Consider the following 7,479-nt stretch of genomic DNA (forward strand, 5'->3'; position numbering starts at 1 on the left):
CGATGGTTCGTTTTTCAAATTAATTATTATTTAGATTTTCATTAAAAGACACCTAAAGTTTGGAACTTATTTTTGATAATATAATAGTTTGTTCGTGTGATATTTTGATTTTCCGGTAGAATTGGATATTCGTTCGTCTTTTCTGAAATTAAATCCATTTACCACTTTTATTATATTCAGTACAATTATTTGAAATATTGCTCTTACGTTTGGCCTATTTACACATTCTTTTTAAATATAATATCTTATAACTATATTAAATGTATTCCACTAACTTACTCCGGTATATCATTCATTTGGCAGATAAAAAAAAATTGTATTTCGAAATTTTATATTTCATCGTTAGTTTTGTGTTGATGCTAGAAGCATAGTGTGCGTAAAAGTTACGATTTTCGATCAATGATCTGAGAGAAGCAAGTTTGACGAAACTTCCATCATGCGATAGGTCAATATAATAACTAAACGAACAGCTGTCGACGTTCGCTCGGTTTCCTAAGTCATATGTGAGAGCAGTTTTATGATATATCATGTGAGGTCGATCAAAGAATTTTTTGGTTACTTCGCAATCCATTCATGGCCCAAAGTTGAAGTACTATTATTCCAAACTAGAATGCTTCATGCTGACTACCGATTTGAAGCATATCTCGAAAACTAAAATCCAATAAAACTTTCTTAATAATATTTTGGCTAATTACATGTGCTCGTTGTGCCATGAAAGTAATTTATAACATTTTCAACCACCGCCATGAACTAGCGTTTAGACAACAATCCACTCACGTGTTTTGGGACGGAGTGAAATATTTTCTAATTGGAACAATATATACCCAATTCATTACAATCTGGGATGTGTGACGGTAGATTGTAAATTCATCTTCCGAACCTATTGTAATTGCATTAAAATATTCTTTATGGCAAGTAATAATTATGAATAGCAGTTTACAATTCTAAAGGATGAAAACACATTATATAAAATGAATATTGATCTAGATGTGAAGCTCAGACAAAAGTCTAATAACAGCAAATAAGTGGGAATTAGTTGTACGGCAAAGATCAGACTTTCATTCTACCTTGACTTTCAGTCTACAATAATCGCCATTTATCGCAAATTAGTCTAATCATATAAACACATTAATAGTCGCAGATAATTCAATTATGAAGCGTATCATTGGTTGAATTAGTTGTCAGTGCGAAGTTATGTTGTGGAATATGTTTCATTCTTACACATCACCAAGATCAAACCAAAAAGCCTTAAACAAGCAGTTATTTTTATTTTCATCATGTAATGTTGCGATGCAGACTTACGTTTATGGAAAATAAATAAAATTTTGTTTACTACATCATTTCAGTGATTAATATTATCAAATACCGTTGGAGATAATTACCACATTCGAATGTAATTTCAGCTTAAACAAAAATAGTTTAACATAAATGTTTGATAAAAAAAGAACATAAATCAAAGACAGGCAGAGTTCTTTAGTATAATATTGATAACACAAGTAAATGTGAATGCAATGGCTCGTATCGTTTTGCGATGAACTGTAAGATATAATATATAAGTTAGTTACACTTTTGATAATCGATGAAAAGTAGAATTTGAATCTCGAATATTATTCATTCCACAGTAAAAGCATAAAGTGGAAATTCATTATACTTCGTTTCAGAAATTTACAATGAATCAGTATTAGGTTTAAAATGTAACGTTCCTGCTTTATCTGACTGGAATTGTCCGTCCCATTTTCTCGGTATATGCGGTACTGATACACCGTTTCCCGTCCTTTCCAAATTCTACTGCGATGTGTATATTTGATAGAAGTGACATCAATGTGAATATAAACAACATTCATCATCGCGACAAAATCTTGTATTCGAGAAAGTATCGGAATCCCATCTGTTTATTCCGCCACATCAGAGCGACTGAGTAAGGGCTAAACATCTATTAACATTAAAATTAAATCGAAGATTAATAGATTAATCGGTATTATCACGGCGCGACAAAATCAATTTAAAAGCTTTATCAAGACTTCGCAATACACAGAATAGTTTATTTTAGAGACCAATATGAGTTTCCAGGGAAAAATTCCACGAACGGATCATCTTGCTTGTTTATTCTCGTGTATTATGAACCAAAATAACTCAGAAAAAAGTTCTTTCAATTTCATTTAGTGCTGTTATATTACAACATTGTCTTTGAAAACTATAGTATCATTAATATTTTTAGGGCATGTTAAACCACGCGATATGTATACCGTACTGTATATGAAAATCACGGGTGTATAAAGCTGAGATTTTGCAACTCTTGTTTGCAATTGACACGAATCTCATGCAATGAAATTTCTTCCTGCAAAAATGACAGACGAATATCCACACTCTCGGCAGAAGGAAAAATCAGATTTAGCCATTTAGTTGTGCTTTTCGACGGTTGGATAAATTCGATGAAAAAATCAGAGAGCTATTTCACGGCAGAAGGTCGATATATCCATCCATAATTAATGCCGGACCCGCCAGATATAGCCATATGTCGTGATATCAAACTGTAGCTGGGAACCAACTCCTTTCGTGAATCTCAGTCAAGTATTTCACATTATCGTGTTTTTTGTGTAAAATTCTTGTTAGGTGTGAAATATATAGACTAAATTCTTCAATGTATTGGTCGTAGATAATTTTTATTATTGATTCGAGCCTGGTGTAAGACTTTGGCGAGATGAAATCATATCAAATCGGGACATGCTTGAAAAATGAAATCTTTATATTACAGCAAAAAGCTGTTAAAATGGTGGCGTGCGTTGTTATATTGTTTTCGTAAGTTTATTGTGAATATATTATGTGTTTTAAAAGAACAATCGACAAGGCACATGCTGTTTGAATTTTTGCCAAACAATCATTCATTTTATCAGGAGATCTCATATAATGAATAGTCGATCAAATCCATAAATCAGTGGGTCGAAAAAATAAACGGAGAATAAACAAATTATATCAAAAACTGATGTACGTAGACATTTTCGAAAACCTAAAAAGTAACGCGATTTAGGACGATACGCGAGTAACGGAAGCTATGACACTATAATCTCGGAAAATCGAACGTGACATGTCGCAAATAGGAACAGCTCGTTTCATCCATATGTCATTATTTGACCGTAATTATTGAGGATATATTTGGCCTTTCTTTTGGTCGCACACATAATGAAGTATATTCCATGCTTGGTTGACAATATCAAACATTTGAACTTGCGCAGAGTAATAGGAACACACATTTGGCATTCTCGTCTCTTGTGTAGTCGGTATTTTGTGGACAATTATATATGCGTAACAAAAGATTAATAGGATATGATCAAGCTGAGATTAGCATAATAAATTATCACTGCACACAATGAAGTCAGTAACGACTTATCTTATTTATTGGTTGATATTGTTCGCTTATCCATTATCATAAGAAATTGAAATGTTATATTTAATTTTATAATTCTGCTTCCGAGACTAACATTAGCTGATTATGAACTGACTATACTCGATATAAAACGTTGCCCGGAATACATGCACAGCCTCTTTCTCTGTGTTTCGTACAATGCTGTGGTATTAAACGGGTTATTTGACGGATTTGGTAGAGTGTGTTTGGTTGTCTACAGCAATTTCCAGAAAAAATCTCGACCGACAAACTAGTCATTTTTTGATATACACACACATTTAGATTGGCTTTTTCATAAATTATCACAAACATTCATACAACTTGAAACGTTTGTGTTATTGTAATGTACGATGAACACCACATCTGTTCATATTATTTATACTGCCTCACGTTTATTGTTTTATTGTCGTGAGTTGTTTGAACGTTCCTTTTGGAGGTGTTTATATTGGTGTATGTCAATTGTTTTGATAACATAAATATGACAACTTATCACAGCTAGCAACTGAAACTAAACGCTTCGTTATCCCACTTCCCCTGTTGCCGACTATATAGCCACACACAAGGACATTTGATGCATAACAGATACCGATCGCTTCGGTTTCTTTGGATATCTCCGAAGAATACTATCAAATTTATTAATGACCTTCCATATTGCCTTGTTGCAGTTTAGCAATTCACAATGATGACACAATTTTACATATATGCCCACTATAAATGGCAACGTTTCGACCTTGCTTAATCTATGCAAATAAACATGGCATGGGTATGAAATCATTTACAGGACACTCTAAAGTCTCAGTCAAAGAAATATCTATTATCTATCAAGAGTTCTATCAATCATTACACAAATTTTTTTGCTAGCAAAATTGAAACGGGAGAAACCATGTTTAATTCAAAAACACTGTTTGATTATTCAATGTCATCGAATTATGCTATTGCGACCATTAGCGAATTGAAACTTGAATGATTTGTGCGCTACCACCACTGCGAACAATATGCCACCGGTGACTTACCAACTAATTTAGACGAACAAGTGCTCCGACGGTCAGCCTAACAAGGTAAAAGTACCCGTCCTAATTTTGAGGAAAGTTGTTGAAGGATGGCGGAAACATAAGGGGTTTGAGTTAAATGCCACCATTCAATGCATTCGACGCCAATTGTTAGTAAAGTAATATTTACTATTCTGCACAACTATATTCTCAATTTTGCAAGTAATGTCTTACCCAATGAAACGACGCCACACCTCTGATTACAGGATGTGTGATAGTTTGCCCATAAGAATAGAATGATCATTGTATCAAAGGCTTTAGGAATGTCAAAAAATAGCATGACAACATACATAATGCTTGAACTAAAAATCTTTGGAAAATTGTGCATTGAAACATGTGTGGCTTAGCAACCGAGTAGGCTAGTAAAAAGATGTTTGTTGCTTTCAAGGTAATTCGATATCCAGTTATACACTATTTTTAAAGAATCTTAGAAAAAGAAGGCGATGGACCAATATAACTTCAATTTTCAAAATCTAAGATTTTCACATTTTCAAACGGACGGAGAAGTTACATATTATTTTGAATTACTCGATAGATAATTAATCAGCTGATTGGATATATATATAATATATATATATATTTGCCGAGCTATCAATAATGTGCATTTAACTATATTTGAAAATATTTCAATCAACTGCTAAGATTGACTTTGGATAGTGTTCTCAGTTTTTTTCTTATTTCACGTAGAGTGCTTTAGACACAGTGATCCGGATATCAGTAACAGTTTTCACCACAATAAGCTGATAATGGAAAACTACCAAGCCATAGGTTTGTGCTGAATGAAGATGAAGCGTAGGAGTTTAAGATAACGGGTCAACTATACCAGTAACATGGTCTTGGAATACGTGTGAACAAAATTAATACTTTAACATATCCCTGTTTACCACATTTTTCCGATTTCGGCTACAGTTTGAAAGGGCTAAAAGTAATTATGTAAGTTGTTCAGTTTTCATTTCCTTCAAACTATTTTTCGACTGTTATCGAAAATGCTAACGATGTGACACAGTTGCCTAATGACCAAATGCTATGTCATCATGACACCTTATTTTGTGCGCGTGTTTTTGTATCCAGCTGTGACTTGCCCTCAAACCTATGTTGCACTAATGGTCTTCAGTGACCGGTCTTTATTAGCTGAAGTTTCTTAAGTTGATGTTAGCCGTATCATTTTATATTCTAAGACAAAACATGAGAAACTATTTAGCCGGCTATTAGATCGTTTGCCTCATTATGCGATCGGTCTAAGAATTCATCATCGTCTGTCTAACAGCGTCGTGATATATACTGTCATTTGTCAAATACGATGGTTGAAAATGTATTAGTACAATCATCAATGTCTCCATCACCAGAATGTGATTTTCCGACATCGATTGTTCTTGACCAACAAGCGAAAAAATATACGAACTGTGATATATATACAGAGCAGATTATGACGATTTTTAATTTTGATGACATCATCACACAAAAATTCAAAGTAAAAACGAATTCAATAAAGCCCACAGAATATTTTATATAAGTAAAAATAATTGCCTCCTATCAACAACCACTGGAAATTTTAAAGCAATTGGTTTACTAGTAGTTGGAAAAAAGCGATTTTTCAACAACACATAATAAAAAAACGATCCATAGGTCCATTTCGTGTCCATTTTATCCCCGTGCCAAACCAAAAAAACAGCTACGTCAATGTTTACCATAATGGACCTTTCCCCGACTTTTGACCCCCGAAAAATCTTCCTATACTTTACCATTGCAAAATTTTCGGGGCTTATTTTAAGAGTGCTTTCGCGAGTTGGCGCCTGTAAAATGGGGTATGTGTTTCAGACCATCATTATGATTCATCGCATACGGTATGTTAGTCGTTGATCGCATACAACAATCTGTTTTTTAAAAGGACCGGTCAATAATTTTAGCCCAGTTTATCACAGCTACTTCTACGCCAATTTTTTATTTCTGCAATTCAATTAAAACTTCTAAGAAGACAGAGTGATCATTGAATTATCTGATTTATATTTAAATTTCCGGGACACAACTGAAAACTAACGAATAGAGTTCAAAAACGCGAAAACGGGGTAATGTTTACGACCACGTATGAAAATCTGTCTGAGTGAGAAAAGTGTCTGAGCGGATGCGAAATAAGAGCATTGTTACGTCACTTTTTGCATCTTGCTGATTGGCCAATGTCACGAAGTGGACAAGGAGCTCGATGCTCGGGGCATGAAAACAGTCGATGGCAGTTAAATTGAAGTTTCAACAATGACAGCGCTCCAGTGGGTAAAACGAGAACATAGGCATCCAGGAAACAAGATTCAGGTGAAAAAACAAGATAGGTTCCGGGGATATCTGGCAAGGATCTTTTCAGTATTATATATATACTTAGTTTTGATAACTGCGAAAACTAGCCTATGACCAGCAAATCCAAACCGAGGAAATTAATAAGACAGAATTTCTGAGACTACGAAGTCCACGACAATTCGGTCATCTGGGTCGAGAATCGCAACCAGTGATGCCACCAAAAGCTAGTGTCCAGTCCAGGTCACAAAATTTCATTACATTAGATTCAGTGTGGTGCGGCTTCGAATATCCAACTTCATATTACCTAACAAATCGTATAGATTTTACAACCAGCAGAGTTGATAATCCAGCTTTGTGAATTCGCCAAAACTTTCAGCACTGGGCCGCGTATCGCCAAGGGGTAAATGTACACTGTCACAACTAGGATAGGATTTACATATTTATCATGAGAGAGGAAAAAAGATATGACGGCTTGATCATATGGCGAACCACAGTCTCTTGTCTGTGGAACTTTTGACTTTATGTACTCTTATTTTTTCCGGAAAGTGTCACAGCTTTCAGCAAAGTGACCAGTAAACCTGCAACGCGGAATAGCAGTATCCCTGCACTGCGCCACCATCAATAGCTCACTGGATACTGAAGGGCGACAAAATACTGGAATCTGGGAGGTGAGGCAGCAAGAGCGAGCCCAGCGATGAAAGGGGCTTATCCTGACATTGGTCGTTTGAAACGTTCATG

The sequence above is a fragment of the Styela clava genome, chromosome 8, assembly GCF_964204865.1.
Source record: "Styela clava chromosome 8, kaStyClav1.hap1.2, whole genome shotgun sequence".
Classification (NCBI taxonomy): domain Eukaryota; kingdom Metazoa; phylum Chordata; class Ascidiacea; order Stolidobranchia; family Styelidae; genus Styela; species Styela clava.